At 48.0% G+C, this 20,705-nt stretch overlaps 1 pseudogene; it reads right to left on the reverse strand.

Moving 5' to 3' along the window:
• Window positions 1-11,660: 11,660 nt before the first annotated feature.
• Window positions 11,661-18,775, reverse strand: LOC121500858 (annotated as a pseudogene).
• Between the last annotated feature and the right edge of the window lie 1,930 nt (window positions 18,776-20,705).

Below are 20,705 nucleotides of genomic sequence, written 5' to 3' on the forward strand. Positions count from 1 at the left end.
AAGAAATTTATTTTCTCACAACTCTGGAGACTGAAAGTCCAAGATCAAGATGTCAGCAGGTTGATTTATTCTGAGACCTTTCTGCTTGGTACATAGATGGCCATCTCCCTGTTTGTTCACATGGTCTTCCCTCTGCAGGAATCTGTGTCCAATCTCCCTTTCTTATAAGGTCATGGGTCAGATTGGATTAGGGCCCACCCTAGTGACCGCATTTTAATTTAATTACCTCTTTAAGGACTCTGTCTCCAAATATAGTCACATTCTGATGTCCTGGAAATTAGGACTTCAATAAGTAAATTTTGGGGGCGCACAACTCAGCCTGTAAACCTAAATGTTTACCTTGGTTTTCCCACTAGCTGGGTGATATAGTAATGCTAAGCAAGTCACTCTCTGGGCCTCAGGCTTATTGGCTATAAAATGAAGTTGTTAGATTATGTCATCTCTGTGGTCTAAAAGTCTATGATCACTGTAACCAATACAAGTTTGGATTTTGCAAGACCAAGAACAGGATGATTTCCAAACCAGCCACAAAGGGCAATTGTGTCTATACATGGAGATCAACCTGTATATGCACACAGGTGTTTCTATATACTCTCGTATATATGAAAACAGATTTCATTAACTTATGGAGGCCACCTTCCACATCTGCACGTGTACTCAGTGCTTTCAGGACATCTCAGAACAAAACACAGTAAAAATATATTTTCCCCGGGCAGCCCAGGTGGCTCTGCAGTTTAGCGCTGCCTTCAGCCCAGGGCATGATTCTGGAGACCCGGGATCAAATCCCACATAGGGTTCCCTGCATGGAGCCTGCTCCTCCCTCTGCCTATGTCTCTGTCTCTCTCTGTGTATCTCTCATGAATAAATAAATAAAAATCTTTTAAAATATATATATATTTTTTTTCCCCAAGACAGTTGGTAAATTCCCCTTTATTGCATCTTTGAAAGAAAAAAATAAACATATTTAAGGACCCCACAAATAACAGTCTACTATTGGTTTTCCATCCATTCCAGCCTTTTTCAGGTGTCCACACATGTAATATTCTCTGTGTGTGGATTATACTCCCCTCCACTGACTCTTACTCTATTTCTGCTGGGCACGCAACTATATCAAAGCTCAACTCAGGGGTGAATGAGCCTGGGTGGTTCACTCAGTTAGGTGACTGACTCTTGGTTTTAGCTCAGGTCACGGTTTCAGGGTCATGGGATCAAGACTCGTGTTGGGCTCCATACTCAGCAAGGTGTCTGCTTGAGATAATCTCTCTTCCTCTGTCCCCCTCACTCTCTTTCCCTTGCAAATAAATAAAATCTTAAAAAAAAAAAAAGGGGGGGGTCCCTGGGTGGCTCAGTGGGTTAGTGCCTGCCTTCGGCCCAAGGCGTGATCCTGGAGTCCCAGGATCGAGTCCCACATCAGGCTCCCTGCATGGAGCCTGCTTCACTGTCTGCCTGTGTCTCTGCCTCTCTCTGTCTCTGTATCTTTCATGAATAAATATATAAAAATCTTTTAAAAAATAAAAATAAAAAATAAAATAAATAAAAAAATTTTTAAAAAAAAGCTCAACTCAAATGTCCCCTCCTTTTCCTGACCTTCTGAGACAGAGTCATCTGCTGTTTCCTCTGGCCAATCTAGCACATGATGTACTTTTCCGTAATAATAATAATAGTTGTCAACGTGTACATGGCACTTATTTTGCATCAGGCAGAGGTCTGCATGTTTCATGCATAACAGCTCAATCCTCACACCTAGGCTATGAGGAAAAACGATATTATCATTAGCCCCACTGAACAGATGAAGAAACTGAGGCACAAAGAATTCAGTTAGTATGTCTCGGTTTACTCAAAAAGCAATAGAACAAGGATGCAAAGCCACACAGTCCAACTGCAGAGGTTCGGCACCAGCCATCACATAGTAGGTTCCACATTATTTTGTTTTGTAATTAGTATTTGTTTACATTTCTGTATCTTACTAGACAACAAACTTCTTGGGGACAAGGATCATTTCTTTTTTTTTTTTAATAATAAATTTATTTTTTATTGGTGTTCAATTTGCCAACATACAGAATAACACCCAGTGCTCATCCCGACAAGGATCATTTCTTACCCATCTTATTTCTCGCAGCCTAACACAGCACTGGGCCCATGATAAATATATTTGTCATTCAACCACTCTCTCACTTATCAAGCACGTAATCCCTCGTACCCTCTTCTAGCAAGGTCTCCCCCTTCCCATTTCTCTCTTCACCATTATATCCACCATTGCATCCCTTCTCTAGCCTGTCGTCCTCAAGCTCAAACAAGCTACTGTGTGCATTTATGGTTGGGGTTCCCTATGGGATTCCTCATGGGATAAGCGTTTGGTCCAGATGAATTCCTATAATTACAGTAACTAACATGTATATCTCATCTTCAAGTTTAGCCTCCTCCCGTGTTCTCTTTGGTCCTTGATCCACTTGGTTTCAGGAAAGAAAAGAGAGGAACAGACAGGTAAATGTGACACTTATTCTAGGAACCATTCTACCAATGAAACCCCACACAAATGGACAGTTTTGTCCTATATTCCTAAAAACACACACTTCAAATATGCAGTTTTCTTAAGACTTAAATCCCCTAATCTTTGTACACAGAGCATATAGACATGGCTTTGATAATACGTGTTCTGGTTCTTTTACTATTAGTAAGCAGCTATGATTAACTAACATCCAACCACTGTATTAAGGCCCTCACGTGCAATATCTCCTCTAATTTTCACAAAAACTAATGAGGTAGTCTCCCTTTTTGCCTTCATTTTACCAGTGAGATACCACAAGCTCAGAGAGTCTAAATAGCCTGTTTAGGATTCTATAGCCAATAAAGGTCAAAACCAGGATTCAAACCTTAGTCCAGAGCCAGAGTACTTGATACTCTTCTCTATGGCTTCCTGTATCACTCTCACTTTGCTCCTAATTTTTCTGCCTGTATCTCTCCTAAAACAGAAAGAAGTAGAAAAAGAGGAATAGGAAGAACAGAATCAAAGAAAGAGTAGCAGATTGAGATGGAAGGGAAAGGATACATGATGGAGAGAAGACATGGTGGGGAAAGAGGAAACAGAAAGTAGGTACTGGAATTAGCTCTTGCTCTATGCGATGTTTATAGTAAAGTTCAATGTCAAGTATAAAGTCATTGGGAAAGTCTTTTCCCATTTGTTTTAAATAACAAAATTCTGTGCGTCCCTGGCTGGCTCAGTCGGAAGAGCCTGCCATTTTGATCTCAGGGTCATAGGTTCAAGCTCCACATTGGCTGTAGAGCTTACTTAAATAAATACAACTTTAAAAAAAGAAATAACAAAATTCTGTAAATGTATCCTGGAGACTATGTCCCAGATGAGCCAAAGGTGTCCATCCAGACATGTCCTGTGGGCAAGTGAAAGACCTTAGACTCTCAGAATAGATGGAGATCGATTTAGTTGTTCTTCCTAGACCTCTAGCATTCATTCACGTAGGGGGACCCCAACAGCCACTATACTAGGCATCAGGATGTGTAGGCCAACATAATATCTCCAGTCAGGACCTGGCCTCAATAACAATTGTAAATTATTACTCAGGGCTGCATGCTTCCATTCTGCCCCAGGAGCTAGCCTTGTTTTACTTCAGAACATGTCGAAGAATGTGCCTACTTTAAAGAAAGGGAAATACTCTCAAATGCCCTTTCTCCAAAGAACACTGGTGGGCAGATGGGACCAGTACTACATTCATTATCGGTTATTCAGGGGTCAGGTTAGAAACACAATGGTGTCATCCACCCTCTCTCAGCTCTCGCCTCCCCCTGCGTGTACATCACAGATGTACCCAGAGAATATTACCAGAGACATAAAGCACACCCAGTGGCAAACCAGGCTACTCTAGACTCATCTTGTATTTTTCTCTTGAGCATCCTCCACACCAATAACCCCCTCCTGATTTAGACCATGTGTTAGAAATAGGCTGATATGTCTGGGGTCTGTGGAGTGGTCTCATTTCTCATGAAAGAGGCAGAGTGAGTGGCTATTCATTCAAAGTGTGGACATGTGTTATAATTACAGAAGGCAACACTGAAACTCTGGAGGAGAGAAGGACTGAGTTCTGTCCAAAAAGAAAAATTATCCAAACTTCAACCCCAGAAGTCTGAAAAATGGCACTAGAACATTCTTGAAAGGACTACCAGTTGGCCAACAACTAGCTGTGTCGACCATAAGCAAATCCGCAACCTCTTTCGTTCTTTCACCTGCAACAAAATAAGGGTTGAGTTCCATGATCTCTAAGATACTCATCTAGTTTGGGAGCCTGACTCTGCTAATCCAGCCCAGGGAGGCTTTTCTGAAAAAAGAGAGATTTTCAAGGGGAAGGAGAGTTAGGCGGGGAATTACAAACTAACTGCTCTCTCTTGATGAAGAAAGATCAAACTCACAGCATATTATCTGACCAAATGACTAAGAAAAGAAATATAGATGTGAAATGATTATTTATATTTCAGCTTTTTACTAGTGAAAATCCTTGTCTATTTTAATTAAATAGAAGACTGAATTTGCTTAACCACTGAATCTCTTTAATAGGCTGGCATTAGAATAAAAGATCTATCATGTAGCTCTATAATTTCTCATTTTTTATTCTGAATTTAATCATACATTTTGTATAAGTGCAAATGTAAAACATTTTGATGCAAAATTCATAGAACAGAAGCATATTAAAATGAAATTTAAATGGGATAATTTCTCTTTGACAGCTAAATTCAATAACTTCATTCAGTTTTAGATTTAGTCGAGAAGCTGCCATTTCAAAGAATTTGTAAGCACTGCATTGCGGGTCAATTGAAGAATTGTGAGCCAAGGGGAAGGTTACCTTTGCAGCTTTTCCCTTCCAGCCACATCCATGCCTTTCTGCTCAATCACCTGGTGACTGGGGTTGTCCCTCCAAATACCCCTGCTCTCCTGTTGTCCCTTGGCCCTCCGATCCCTTATCTTTCCTCATTTCTCCACCTGCTATAACTCCCAACTTGACTTTGCCTCTCTCCTAAGCCTCCAATTCCCCCAGATATTTCTGCATCCCACTTTCATCAAAACGAGGCTGCTCTGTCCTCCATTTCCCAGGGCCTCATTCCTGAGAATCTGCAGTCTGCTATGATGGCCTCCTAAAAATCCAAGTGCTCTATGGTCTATCAAGAGAAAAAGAAAGCAGGTGGCAAAGGAGGAAATTGCCCTGGGCTACTGTGTCTCAGTGAGACTGCCCTGAAAGTTTGGAGGCCAATTCCTGGAGCTCACCTTAAAGGGGTTATTAATAAACACGAGTGGTTTCAGGGCAGAGTACTCTGACATACGCTCATTAATATGAACAAATATTTAAAGAGCATCACCAGGGCAATGAGCATTAAGAAAACTGTCATCTAAGAGAAAATTCGGGGAATTAGAAATGTTTAACGTGGAAAAGAAGAGACTTAAGAAGCCAAATATCACACAGGAAGAGGTATTTGATGCTTAGTTTTGACCCCACAGAGTGAAGTAGGAAAAATATTTGAGTTACAGACATGCAGATTTCATTTTCAAGTAAGAGAAATCTTCCTAAAAAGTTAGAAGCGTCTACTAGTGGAAAGGACTAGTCTGTGAGGTCAGAAGCTTGCTTTTTTGCTGAAGATAAGCAAGTAGAGGCCAACTAGTCCCACTGAAGAATTATCCTTGAAGAGGGAAAGTTATTTAATGACCATCCCTTGAACATTTATTTTTAAAGTAGGCTTCTCACCCAGCGTGGAGGCCAACGTGGAGCTTGACCTCATGACCCTGAGATCAAGACCTGAGCTGAAATCAAGAGTTGGACACCCAGGGATAGGGATGCCTGGTGGTACAGTCGGTTGAGCAACCAACTCTTGGTTGCGGCTGGGGTTGTGGTCTTGGGGTTGGGAGATCAAGCTCCAGATTGGGCTCCGTGCTCAACACGGAGTCTTGGGATTCTCTTTCCTCCCTCTGCCCATCCCCCCTCCCATTCACTCTCTCTAAAATAAATAAATAACTTTTATTTTAAGATTTTTATTTTTTTATTCATGACAGACACAAAAAGAGAAGCAAAGACATAAGCAGAGGGAGAAGCAGGCTCTCCATGGGGAGCCCGATGCTGGACTTGATCCCAAGACCCTGGGATCACGACCTGCACCGAAGGCAGACGCTCAACCACTGAGCCACCCAGATGCCTCAATAAATAATTCTTTAAAGACTCTCTCCAGTCATTTCTCAGACTCCAAGGATAAAGCTACTTATCTGACCAACAGGAAAAAGGAGAGGTTTAAAGATAGAAAACCATGGCAGCCGTTACAGAAGGAGCTACAGGATTAAAATCGCAGTGAGGATGGGAAACCTAGTTTGGAATTTGGTTTAGGATTGGAGGCTGCTGGGGAAAGGCCAATCAGAAGACTTGGAGGCTGGGAAAACATTCAGATTTTAGAGGCTGAATAGATGCAGTTGGTAACCTTAAAATAAACAGCCAATTATTTTACTGAGAGTAGGTTTATTTGGGGATTGCAGAAGAATTGCAGTCTGGGAAATGCAAGCTATGGGGAAATCATAGGCAAGTCAGGGGAACAAAGACGCTGAACATTACTTTATAGAGAAAAAGGAGGAAACTGGGAGGCCCTGCTTTGAATGAAAGTCTTTCGGAGGAAAATGAGAGTCCGGCATCGTGATGATCCCCACCGGCCAAGTCGTGTCTGTTTCTCATCAGCTAGGCCAAGGGGACAAAACCTTCCTCCCGCCAAGGTAGTAAGCTAAGTGCTTTCTTGTTGGAAGAATGCAAGCTGAGCCTCTTCTGCCAGGGTCCACTATTGCCAGGGTGGGTAGGGCCTGAGGGTCCCGCCTTCTGGCCTCCTGACTCCTGGTAACTGAGGTTTCCCTCCCTCAGTTTCACACAGGTTTCCCCTGGAACTGGGGACACTACCTACATCCCAACCCTAAAGAATATTGGAATCACAGGGAGACGTTTGGAAGTGGTAAGGGAACCTGGACGTGGTAAGCTATGGATAGCAGGCTGCTTCCAAGCCAAGGACGGACACTGGTGTGTCTGTTCAACCCTCAGAGTCCTCCTTTGTGTTCTTCTCACCAGACAACGAGGAGGAACTGATGCCAGGCTGATAAGGACGGGGGCAGGAGGAGATGGAAGGAGCAGACCATGTCTGAAGACCCAAGATGGTGAGGACCAAACTCTGACCACAGCGATCAGAGACCCAGGCAGTCTGCTGTTTGAGGTTGTCGCTGGCAGCCCAGTCACATGAGTTAACAGCTGAAATGTCAGGAGAATCTTCTGGAGGCCTTTCCTTATCCCTGAGAGAGACTTGAGGAGACTTAGAGAAGAGAGACCAGCCTGGGCTACCCATGCTAAGTCCCGGAAGCCCAGTGCTTCACGCAATCTCATCACCCTCCCCCCTCCACATGGCTCCTCTTGGCATCTCCCCATGTTCACAGCTCAGACGAGAGCCTAGAAGGTCAACCTCACCTCTGCTAGTCCAATTTCCTTTCCTGTCCCAGCACGTCTCTCTCCTGGGGCAGGACGCTGACCCAGGCCAGATGGGATTCCTTCAGCAGAAGTGACCCTGAGGCTCCTGAATGATCCTGAGGTAGAATTTTATTTTACTGTTTACAGTGCAAACAGGATGCCACGGACTTCAGGCACAGCAGAATTAATAAACCTCACGGAAATGCCAACAAGTCCTTGAGGGGGAAAAACAGCCTTGATTCCAGAGAAAAGGAAGGATTGTAATAATGATACTAGCCCCCAAAGAAACCACTTAAAGGAGTCAGATGATCTTCTAACGCAGAGGGACTGAAGTAAAACACCGGGCACTAGAGTGAACGCCAAGAGGAGGCCCCTTGAAATAGTCAGTATTGCAACATTAATATCCAGATGGTTCTCCGCAGCAGGCCAAGGCTATCTGAGAAGGAAGTGGGTAGGAGGGAGGGTGAGGGGGCGACATTCACACCAGGCGGGGAAGGGGAAATGTGCATCTAATTTCAAGCTGTCCTCCGGGGTCCCCAGTGCTCGAGCCCACCAGAGAACCGGGAAAGGAAAATAGGAACATTGTGCGCCGTGTGAGTGTGAGCGTGAGTGTTTATTCAGTTCCCACGTGTTACCCCAGGGCAGTGTTTTCCAAAGGGGGGTCCTACCCAACGCTAGATCCTGTTCTTCGAGGAGTCACTGTGTGTTACTGCTGAGGGACAAGGGGGAGGGATGTCCAGGGATCAAACTATTTTACAAATACTGGATTTTTTTTAAAAAGATTTTATTTATTTATTCATGAGAGCCACAGAGAGAGAGAGAGAGGCATCTCACAAATACTGGATTGATCAACATTTTAAATGTTTGCTTGCTGCAGGGTTTCCACACTGCTTCAACCTGCTAATGGGCCCGAAACCTTTCCAAACAGGGAGATAGATGGCGTTGCTCAAACTTAGATGAACGGACACTTCCCACGGAGTGCCTTCGCGGCCTAGAAAATTCTGCTTGGCAGATATCTCTTAGCCCTGCAGCTCAGCTGCTGTCCGGTCCTGGGATCTGTCTTCCATTTGCCTTTTCCCTCGGCTCAAACCACACCACCCCAATCTGAGCTGCAGCCTCCAGACGGGTTGTCCAGGTGAGGTTCCCCACCCCGAATTCTATCCCGCACGCTACCCACCGCCTCATCCCTACCAAACCCAGCCCAGCTCCTCATTGGCCTCTGAGATCTCACTAAAGCTGTGCCAGATGCCTCACCTGCACTCTCATCCAAAGGAGCGGACAGTTCTCGAATGCTGACCACATGTATAGAACTATGCTTTTTTTAAGATTTTATTTATTCATGAGAGACATAGAGAGAGGCAGAGACACAGGCAGAGGGAGAAATAGGCTCCTCGTAGGGATCCTGGGTCTCTAGGATCACGCCCTGAGCTGAAGGCAGAGGCTCAGCCACCGAGCCCCCCGGGTGCCCTGTATACAACTATTCTAAGCACTTACATTACTAACTCATCCGATACTTCTCCATGACCCCATGAAGTCGGTGCATTTTTTTTTTGCCTTTTGTCACACGGGAAAACCAAGAGATAGAGAAGCTCTGTGACCAACCCACGGTCTCGTGGCAGACAAGCAGCTGGGCCGGAGGATGAAGTTCCAATGTCCGATTGCGGAAGCAAGGCCGGTGGCCACCCGTCCTCACAGCTCTGCAATCCACCTGCCCAACTGCTCCTTTCCCACGGGGGTCCCCGGCCGGGAATGGCCTCACTCACCTTCCTCATCCCGCTGCAAAATAGCACTGACACTGTCACAACCGGGGGCTCTAGGAAGCCTGGGTAAGGAATTTGGACTTTGTCCTGAAGGCCACCTTCGGGAACTATTGGAGGCTTTGGGAAGGCGTGCACAGGATTAGATTTGTGCAGTGGATAGCTCTCTGGAAAGACAGACTGCAAAATGGATTGGGTTAAATCTAACAAAACCAGAGAAGGACAGAGATCAAGGCTAACACACAGAGCATGTAGACACATTATTTTAACTCTCACAACCTGTCAGTGAATTGCTTTCATCACCCCCACCTTATAAATGAGGAAAGTAAGATACAGAGAGATCTAGCTAGCTAGAAAGTGGTAGAACCAGTATTTGAGCTGAAACCACTTTTCTTCCCCTCAGATTTTATTTTTAAGTAATCTCTACACCAAACGTGGAGCTTAAACTCACAACCCTAACCCTCTTGCACTGTTGGGGGGTTGTGAGCTGGTGCAGCCACTCTGGCTGGAAAACAGCATGGAGGTTCCTCAAGAAGTTAAACATTGAGCTACCCTATGACCCAGCAATTGCACTGCTGGGGATTTACCCCAAAGACACAGATGCAGTGAAAGACCGAGACCCCTGCACCCCAGTGTTCACAGCAGCAATGTCCACAATAGCCACCCTGTGGAAGGAGCCTTGATGTCCATCAAAAGATGAATGGATAAAGAAGATGTGGTCTATGTATACGATGGAATATTCCTCAGCCATCAGAAGAGACAAATACCCACCATTTGCTTCGATGTGGGTGGAACTGGAGGGTATGATGCCGAGTGAAGTAAGTCAGTCGGAGAAAGACAATCATCATATGGTCTCACTCATACGTGGAATGTAAGAAACAGTGAAAGGGATCACAAGGGAAAGGAGGGGGACTGAGTGGGAAACATTAGAGAGGGAGACAAACCATGAGAGACTCCTAACTGGGAAACAAACAAGGGGTAGTGGAAGGGGAGGTGGTTGCAGGGATGGGGTGACTGGGTGAAGGGCACTGAGGGGGGCACTCGACGGGATGAGCACTGGGTGTGATACTATATGTTGGCAAATCGAACTTCAAATTAAAAAAAAAACTCATAACCCTGAGATCATAAGTTACAGGCTCCACCAACTGAGCCAGCCAGGTGTCCCTGAAACTGTCTTTCTTTCTTTCTATTTTTTATTTTTTTTAAAGATTTTATGTATTTATTCATGAGAGACAGAGTGGGGGAGGGGGCGCAGAAACATAGGCAGAGGGAGACGCAGCCTCCATGCAGGGAGCCTGATATGGGACTCGATCCCAGGACTCCAGGATCATGCCCTGGGCCAAAGGCAGGCACCAAACCGCTGAGCCACCCAGGGAGCCCTCTTTCTATTTTTAAAAAAAATGATTTATTAATTGAGAGAGAGAGAGCACGCACACATGAAAGAGAATGAGTGGGGGGAGGGGGCAGAGGGAGAGAGAGAATCTCAAGCCGACTTGACACACTGGGGCTTGATCCCCAGACCCCAAGATCACAACTGGAGAAAAAAAATCAAGAGTTGGATGCCCAACCCGATGAGCCACCCAGGTGCCCCTGAAACTGTTCTATTTCTAAAGTGATAGTCTCTTAATACTTCAGAACTGAGCCTTTCAGCCTCTCCTGGGTGTATTTATACTATTTTTATACTATTTTCTAACCTTTTCTCTGTGCTCAAAATAACTCCATTCTTATTTTTAAATGGACTGGAAGGGGGCAGCTGGGACACAGAAAGCCGGTGAGGAGGCAGCGGCAGGTCGGCCACCTGGGGAGCCTTTGGGGCATCCCGCACCAAGGCCAAGGCAAGGCCGAGGCAGCCCAGCCGCAGCCCAGCTGGCCGAGGGGAGAACGCTGCAGGCGGGAGGCCCCCCGGGACCAATGCCAGGTGCCTTGTGAGAGATAAGGGAGAAAGAAGAACCAGGAGTCAATCTCAGCGTTCAGGTTGGAAAACGGGGTGCCATGCTCAGCTGGGCCTTGCGCAGGCTTTGTCCACCGCCTCTGGGCTGGGCTGCCTGGCTCCCAGCTCTTGAACCTTAACTCTCATCAATGCACTGACAGCCTTCTCTTGACCCAATAAAGAGACAATTAGGGGATCCTTACAAAGCACCCTAGGATTATTATTTCTTTTCAGTGGGAGCATGTGTCACTAGCAGGCACAGTGCATGGCAGTTGGCCCAGGGGAGGGAGACGGGGATAACGGTACCTCGAATACGTCTCTCAAAAAGTAGGCCGTGCCCCTGACAGCCTGGAAGGTCAGTGGGACACATGGTTGCCCATCTGTGATTTGAAGGGGAGAGGAGTTCTCTCTGTCCCTAAATACCCCCCACACACAGATTTTTTGGGGGGGAGGGAGCAGCTCACTTTATTAACAGAAGGCCCTGGGTCACTTGGAGCTGGTGTACCTGGGGATGGCCTCGGTGCCCCCAGGTACACGTGCCTGGTCAGCTCTCCAGGCAGCAGCAGACGCGGCACCGCCCGGACCTCCCGGGACGTCAGGGTGCTCCGGCCCCAGTGCTGGGCCCCGGGCAGCCTCGCCGGCCAGCCGTGTAAACACATCGTTCACAAATGAGTTCATGATGCTCGTGGCCTTGGAAGAGATGCCGATGCCAGGGCGCACCTGCTTTAGCACCTTGTATGTATACATCGAGTAGGTTTCCCTGCACTGGCTACGCTTTTTGGACTTCTTATTGCCAGAACCTGGGCCCCCGCGGCCCCGGACCGCAGCTGCTGCCCATGCTCAGCGCCCATCCTCCTGCTCCCCCTAACAACCGCCTCCTGCTCCTTGGGGTACTGTTATGGAGTCAGCTGCCCACCAGGTGGGGCTGGGGGCCAGCACCGCCAACCACACCACAGCTCACCATCTGAGAGCCAGGGACCCCCAAACAGATCTTGGGGCTCGCATAATCAAACGCCTTGATATCTCATAGGCAGAAAGTGAGCCCAGAGAGACTCTGTGATTTGTTCAGCATCACACAGCTTGTTACCCCACCCAGCTTCAGAGTCCCTGAATTCCCCCATGCCTCTCTCTCTCTCTCTTTCTATAGAATCTTCGATAACAAAAATACCAGAGGGAAGGAGAGCACTACTTTAACATTCCCAGGTCCTTCAAGTGAATTCCTGAGAGGCTTCCCTCTGTTCCCCACAGAAGGATCCTACAGGATGCTTTGCTCCAGAGGCCACTGATCCCTCACCATAAGAATTCCTTTCTCGGCAGCAAGCAGCTGGGATGGTGTTCCCGGTACCTCTCCAGGTTGCAAAGGGACATTGTCCTCCGGGACACCATTGATGCCTCTGCTGGGCTATTTGAGGAACAAGTCTGCAGGCCTCTTTCAAACACCCAGGGGGCCAGCTATGCCTTTGTCCAAACAGACCAGGCCCATTCAATGTCCCAAGTCATTGAATCATAAATCTTTAACAAGATGAACCTTTATCTAGTCCAGCTCTCCACCTTAAGATAAGATTTATTATCCCAATTTTACAGATAAGGGCCTGAGTCCCCCCGAGGTTAACCAACTTGCCCAAGGTCACATCGCTAGTAATTAGAACAGTCACTTAGGGCTGTTACCTACTTAGAAGCCGAGCAGCATAGAACGTCAGCGCTGGAAGTGATCTTATAAATACAGTGACCATATTTTCAGAACCCAAAACTGGGACATTTAAGCCTGAGAAACCCAAGTGCACTTGTAGGGACAGTGACCAGATTATTCGAATTGGTGCTGCCCCAGAAAATGGAAAAAAAAAAGGGGGGGGGGGATTCCGGCTGCGGTTCTTAGAGATCAAGCCCAATCCCCCTCATCTCATCGTTAGTTGAGGCACCGGAAGGCCAGCGAGGCTGACCTGACTTGCCGGAGGTCCGTAGGCAGAAATGTTTTCTGTTTTCTCAACTCTGAAGGTTGAGTCAACAGGGTGTGGGTGGGGGAGGACAGAAAGGGGCCATTGTTCCGGGCTGCTTTCCTCAAGTGGACTGACCTAACCCCACAGGGCCTGCTCCGTCCAGAGGGGGTGGGGCAGTCCCCTAAACAGCCGAGGGACAGCCCTGGAAGCCAGCTGGGGCTCAGGGTCCCGTGCTCTTTGCAGACCTGGGCTCCAAGGCAAAGGGGAGCCCGAGAACTACAACTACTTCTCTTTCAGGGGGGTCACGTTCGGTAGAAAGTAGACATTATTTTCCAGGGTTCCTTTTTATTCCCTTTCCCCTCCCAGAAACAGGACGTGAAAATGACAAGATAGAAACTAATAACCCCTCTGGCCTCCTAAATGCTGGTGTAAATCAAGGAAACAAGTCTAACTGTCAAGTGTTTAATAAGGATCTACAGAAGCCCTGTAATGAGCTGGGCCCTATAAATATTTATTATTAAATCTTCATTTTGCCCTTAACCCCTCCTCGGCGCACTGTTTGACCTCATTTTATATTTAGTAAGAGAAAAGGAGAGAGACTGAAAGAATTAGCTCAAGGGCTCAGGGTGAGTTCCTTTCCAGCCAGTGCCTTTGGCCTGGCGGTCCCGATCTCTAGATCAACCCTCTTTCCCATATTAAAAAGTGCATTTCATAGCGTCCTTTGAACACGGCAGCCATCGAAATTAGGCCTCCAAGCAGCAGATGGAATCCTTCCAACTGTCAGCCTAACCTCTCCTCTATGCAAATGCAGAACTACTCTGCGGATGGAGAAATTGCTTCCCGGAAAACCAATTTCCTCTTCATTGTCCCGCAGGCTGCTGAGAGACACCCCGCTGGGTGGGGTGGGCTCCAGGCCCGCTCCTTCCACCCAGAGAGTGACATTGCAGAGAACGTGTTGCTGAGGCCGAGATTTTGAAGTTGTGTTTGAGCAGGAGTTGCATCCACAAGCCCTCCCCCCCTCCTTTAGAAATTGTTTCCCTGCACCCCATTTTCCCTCGGTCTAGTTGGTTTGCACCCTCCAAGGCCCTGGAGCTAGTGCTCTCAAAGCCTCACTGCCCACGATACACCCGCTATTGTCCGGGCTCAACAATTATTTCATTCATTACTTCGTTCATTCATTTCCTCTAAATTTGTTTCCAAAGAACCGTAAAACCTGCCATTCAAGCCCACCCTCCACTCCACTGGCAAGGAATCAAGATGGGAGGTGAATGGCCAGGCTCTATAATGCGCTCCCCAACACCCTGTCCAAATTAGGGCACTTTCCTACATCCATTCACCCCATCCTTCAATCCTGCCTTGGATGAAAGCAGGTGACAGCGAACTTGAGAAGAGCTAATAAAAACCTGATCTTTCGGATAGCATCTTCTTTAATTATTTAAAGAAAAGGACAGCCTGTTTAAAAACCCTTCCTGTTCCAGTTCTTTTGTTAAAACTCTCTTCAAGTCAGACACAGGTTGTGGAATGAGAGTAGGAAGGGGCTGGACAAAAAAAAAAAAAAAAAAAAAATGGAAGGGGCTGGCCCTGCAGAGGGGGTACAGCAGGAAAGATGCTTTTTGGATGTTAAAAAAAAAAGGGTAACATGAAAGACCTGTTGTTTAGGAGAAAGTTGTGCCCATGTTTTCCTTGCCAGTCAAAAGTGGCAAATATCAGCAAAGACACTTTATACATTTGTTTTTTTTTTAACTGGGAACTCTCAGTCTAAGATAGAGTTTAATCTTATAGATTTTTATTTTTTTAGGTAGGCCCCATACCCAATGTAGGGCTTGAACTCACGACCCCAAGATCAAGAGTTGCATGTTCTCTCGGCTGAGCCAGCAAGGGTGCTTAATCTTCTAGATTCTTAAGAGCAGATTTGAGAAAGCCAAGAAAACAGCTGAGTTGAATTTCTACAGGAACTTGCTGGTGCCTGTGAACGCAGTAGAGTGAGCACGAGCTTCAGAGCTTACGGGCTGGCCCTGCCACTCGCGCTAGTGCTGTGACTGGGATAAGTTACTAGTTATCTTCTCTAATCTTTAATTTCCTCATCAGTAAGACAGACATCAGAATAACTACCCTGCAGAGGTGATTTGAGGATGAAATGGGAACAGGGGACGTAAGAGTGTTGGGAGGGGACCTGATACAGAGTAAATACACAATAAATGTTATCTTAGAAACGCGCTGGGCACTCAACGGATTAAGAAGAAGTAAGTCAGTAGGGTGACTAACTGGACTTAGTAACATTGTATTTCTGGTGAATTTATTTCCTTGCTGCACCTCATACTCTGGGATATGCATTTGAATTCCTCACATAAGGTTAATAGAGGAGTACTTCATTAGGATTAGATACCGCATTCCTTGGAGCATCTGGGTCTTTGAATTAGAGGCCACGACAGAAAATTTGGATGGAAGGTGGACACTAGGAGGGAGAAATGGATGGTGTGGGTGGAACTATGGTGTCCACTCACCCTTTTTCTCAGCACACACAGGGAGTTTGGGAAACAGTCACTGTCTCCTTGAGAGAGGGAGTAACTAGATGGAGGGAATAGAGAAGAGGCTGATGGAGAAGGAGGCTTAGACTGAGGAATCAATGATAGAAGAGTAAACAAGGAGAAGAAAACAGAAGCATGCTACCCAGGCTCATCAACCGCTGCCCTTGGGCATTTCCACTCTCATCCTTTTCCCGACCCTTGTGTGTGCATTAGACAAATGTCAGCAGTATTTACAGAAGCACCTGGCTGGGAAAGGCAACATCTAGGTATCATGGAAAATAACAGGATGATTAATTTTATTTAATAACACTTGGACAGAGCTTACCATGCGCTAGGCACCTCTCTAAGAACTTTATAAATATTAACTTGCCTGATCTTTCAAACAACTCAATGAGGTGGGTATTTTATTATCCCTATTTTACAGAAACTGAAGCCTGGTCAATAATAACTACTTTTTATTAGTCTCTATGATGTGGCAGGGTCTTGATAGATCTTAAACATAGTCACCAGAACACTATAAAACAGAGTTATTGGGATCCCTGGGTGGCTCAGCGGTTTAGCGCCTGCCTTTGGCCACGGGGCGATCCTGGAGTCCCGGGATCGAGTCCCACGTCGGGCTCCCGGCATGGAGCCTGCTTCTCCCTCCTCCTGTCTCTGCCCCTCTCTCTATGTCTATCATAAATAAATAAATCTTTAAAAAAAAACAGAGTTATTATTATTTGTCCCACAGAAGAAGAAACTGCAGTTCATGGAGTTTGAGCAACCTGTGTGCAGTGACACAGACATGAAATGGTTGGGTTCCACCGCACTGCACCACCTCCTGGGTCAAGACACTCGCTTTACCCTCCGGTCTGAGATGAGACGAGGGATAACCATGCCATATAAGACAGATACGAGTATCATAAAAGCATAGCAAGAATTTCATAGGTTCTTTCCTTTCCCATCACCACCACCTTATAGGATTGAAGCTCCCATGTTGCTGTTGGTGGACCGGAAATAATTAGACTTACTTGAAGTCAGACCCTCTCTCTCCACTCAAAAAGTACCCTGAGTTCTAGAGGTTGAACAACAGACTCTGACATTCCATTCCATGGCTGCCACCATTGATCCCTGCCCCATCACTCTCCACCCCCCAGACTCTCTTGGTCCTTACTCTTCTTTTATCTCTAAGTCCACAAGGTAAAAACATAATCATGTTTGGGAAGGGTAGGGATCTCAGAGAGATCTCAGTGAGATGACAGAGACAAAAGGAGAGGGATGGCTGGAAAGGGTGAGAAAGGAAGGGAAGGGAAGAGAAGGGAAAGGAAGGGAAGGGGAAGAAGGGAAGGGAAGGGAAGGGAAGGGAATGGGACTGGGACTGGGACTGGAGGGTGGGGTTCAGAGGCCTCGGTCCCTGGGAAGTCCAACCTAGGCAGAGTAAGGCCACTCCTGTTCTGCGAGCAAACTATACAGTGTGGCTTCCAGGGCTTGTACTTGGGATCTGAACCAACAGGTGCCTTTTCTAGGGTCAAGAAACGCTGAAGTTGTGGCGTAGGAAGAGCAAGAGGGTGGCAGGCACCTCTGAGTTGGCTTCTCTTCCCCTCAATACTGTAACCAGAAGCCCCGAGTTTGACCTGGGCCCTTTGTCCATTCTGAAGGGGCTCAGGCAAAGCTGGCTGAGCAGGTTAGTGCTGGGGCGGAGCCCCGAGACTGCCCTGCCCCAGGGCAGCTGTCACCTACAACAGCCAGACTGCAACTATAAACCCCCCCTGCCCCGCTGTTTGCGCCCCGGGCCCCCCAGCCGAGGGGCCTGGGTTATTCTGGGCGGGCCTAGGACAGGGAACCTCTTAGCTAGGGCTTGGGGAGGATGAATTCAGATGCTGGGAAAAAAGACAGCAGAGAGCAGCAGGTGGGGAGGAAGCAGGGAGTCACCAGTCTGGGACAATTGCCTAGAATAAACACTATTGTCTGCCACAGGCTTTTCTGTGCCAGCCTGGGCCTGCTGAGCTGACCGCGTTTAAAGGGCCAGTTGCTGTGCTAACAGACGGGGGCTCAGGTTGGTTCTGCAGGAGCAGGTCACAGCAATGAACCTGAGGTTCCTCACGAGATATGAAGGCAGAGGCCAGGAGCCTGTGGGAGCAGGAACGAGTCAAGACGAGAAGTAGGTCAGAAGGTAAAAAATGGTCGAACATGAGTAAGGATAGGTGACAGTTCATTCTGACCAAAGGCTGGCTGCTTGGTGTCATCTCGGATTGTTGGGTTTAAAAGGACAGGACTGGGACGCCTGGGTGGCTCAGTGGTGGAGCGTCTGCCTTGGGCTCAGGGCATGACCCCGGGGTCCTGGGATCGAGTCCCTAATCCGGCTCCCCATAGGGAGCCTGCTTCTCCCTCTGCCTGTGTCTGTGCCTCTCTCTGTGTGTCTCTCATGAATAAATACATAAAATATTTTAATTAATTAATTAATAACTGAACAGGACCTAGGGCCACCTGGGTGGTTCAGTGGTTGAGTGTCTACCTTCGGCTCAGGGCATGGCATGGAGTCCTGCATCAGGCTCCCTGCAGGGAGATCTCCCTCTGCTATGTCTCTGCCCCTCTCCCTGTCTCTCATGAATAAATAAAATTAAAAAAAAAAAAAAAAAAGAAAAAGGAACAGAACAGGACCTAAACAGAAACCTAGCAGCCTCTCTCTAGATATTTGGGGACAAGTCCGCTATACACGCGCTGCCTTCTCATGCCCTGATGTTTGCGGGGTGCCAGCACCCCCAGATCTGTCCCTGAGATCTCTTTCATCGTTTCCCACCTTCCACGCGCTACTCCTCTCTATCACGGGAAAGTCGCATCCTTCTAATTTATCTTAACTCCTTTGAAATCCAGACTGTGGAGGCAGAAAGGTTTAACCATATGAAACTCCACACTTCACCTTCATTTTAACCATAGCGATGTAATCCGAGTCCTGCCTCCCGGGGCGGGGGGGGCGGGGGGTTGTGGAGATGTGCGGCCTCCATCTCCCTTTGGACACTGAGTGTTGGGGAGACACTGCCCGGGTTAGAGGCCCACTGACAAGGGTACCGTGCTTACCTAGAAGCAGACCTGTAGGAAAAGTGCGGCTGGTCAGACTCGGGGCTGATTGGTCCCCTGGGAAACTGGCCCCACCCATCCTGGCCTCCAGGACATTTTAATTTAGGAATTGGTAATTGGGGTTTCCTCTAGCAGAATCCTTTCTTGGCCACAGAGTTAGATGGGATCCACGTGGAAGAAAGAGGGTTCTACACGTAAAGGAGAATGAAGGAGATGGATCTGTGTTGAAAGAAAAAGAAAAAGAAAAGAAAGAAAGAAAGAGAAAGAAAGGAAGGAAGAGAGAAGGAGCGAGGGAGGAAAGGAGGGCGGGAGGAAGGAAGCCACAAGATGGGGAAGGAGGAGTGACGAAGCAGCGACAAGGGCTGTGCCATGTGATAACATGTCTACCTGTTTCCAAGCTGCATTTTTCACTTGAGAGTCACCTGCAGGTGAACTAAATAGGACAGAAGAAAAGCATGCGCGAAGGGGGCGGGTGGGATGAGTTCCAAGAAGCGGGGCTCTCCTCCCTCGTAGTCTTCCCGGCCAAAGACCCCATCGGAAAACCCCTTCATGATCCCCTTTCCTGGGTTAGGAAACACAGGGCCTGTCCCGCTGGCCGGAGCCGCAGCCGCTCCTGAGCATCTCCTGAGAACCGTGGGGACCGCCTGGGAAACGCACCCGGAATGCCCGTCTGCGGTTTGCTTGAAGGCCAGGGCCCACCCGCCTGGCCTAATACATCGATTGCATGCAAGCAATTGATAGACTTTTTTTTTTTTTTAAGATTCTTTAAAATTAATCTATTCATGAGACACACAGAGAGAGGCAGAGACACAGGCAGAGGCAGAAGCAGGCCCCATGCAGGGAGCCCGATGCGGGACTGGATCCTGGGACCCCGGGGTCACGCCCTGAGCCCAAGGCAGATGCCCAACCACTGAGCCCGTGGGCGCCCCTTAATAGACTCCCCTAACTTCCTGGCTTTGCCTTGTTCCCCGGCTCCTTTACTCTGGCTCCACGGGGCCTTGGGATGACCTTCCTTGGCCGAAGACCCGCATCTCCATTGCCCTGTCTGATCTGGAAGCTCGGGGCGGGCGAGGTCAAGCCCTTCCTTGCAGTTTCCCACCCACTGAGGTAGGGCAGGGGCTGCGGCCCGACCCCCGGCCCAGCAACTCCGGAGTATTTGCCAGAACTTTGCACAGAAGCAGCTCGGTGAGGGACTCACGAGCCGGTGGTTGCGTCCATGCACCACAAGGAAAGGGGGAAACTAAATCTGGCGTGGGACACACAGAGAGGTTTTGGGGAAAGTTTCTGCAGCCAGAACCGGGGCTCGCCTGGAGGATGGACCGGGCCAATCCGGCTTGTGGCTGGTGATGTAATGCTCTGCGAGCAAGTGCTATTGGTGGGAAAGCTCTTAGGTGTTGTGAGGGTGTCGAGTTTCCACTGCAGCTCGGGAGGGGAAAGATGGTCTGTGGCTCCGTTTAAGGTTGTCCTGAATTCCATCGTGCTTATATTTCCAACCAGGCTGAGCTTATGTCTGGCACTCGTTAAAAATCGGGAAATCAAGAAACTCCCTTTTCTTCTGCGGTCAAAGGCTGCTGATTCCCCACCGTCTGCTGTGTTGCTGTGTATCGGCGCTGCGGGGCCTTAGGCAGCTGACCCCCAGAGCATCGTGGGCGCACAACCGCGGGCAGGAGAGGATGCCACCGCAGGTCAGGTTGCAGAGAGGACCCTGGGGGCGGGCAGGGCGGCAGCAGCAGATGTTTCCATCTCATGAATTCGCAGGCACACACATGCCTTAAGTCCCCTCTGCACAGAGACGCAGCCCTAAAAATAGCTCCGAGCTTATTTCCCTCCTTTGCAATGTATGGTCCCCAGCTCTAGTGCTTCTCCTCCCCCAGACGAGCCCCTGCTGTCTGCCAGTCTGGGCTGGAATTAGCACACCGGTGGCTGCTGCGGAGACTCGGGATCCCTGCTGGTGGCGGCCCAAGAAGGAGGGGGGTGGGCACAGCTGAGCTCTAGCTGTACTCGTGGGG

This window comes from Vulpes lagopus, chromosome 10 (assembly GCF_018345385.1).
Source record: "Vulpes lagopus strain Blue_001 chromosome 10, ASM1834538v1, whole genome shotgun sequence".
Classification (NCBI taxonomy): Eukaryota; Metazoa; Chordata; class Mammalia; order Carnivora; family Canidae; genus Vulpes; species Vulpes lagopus.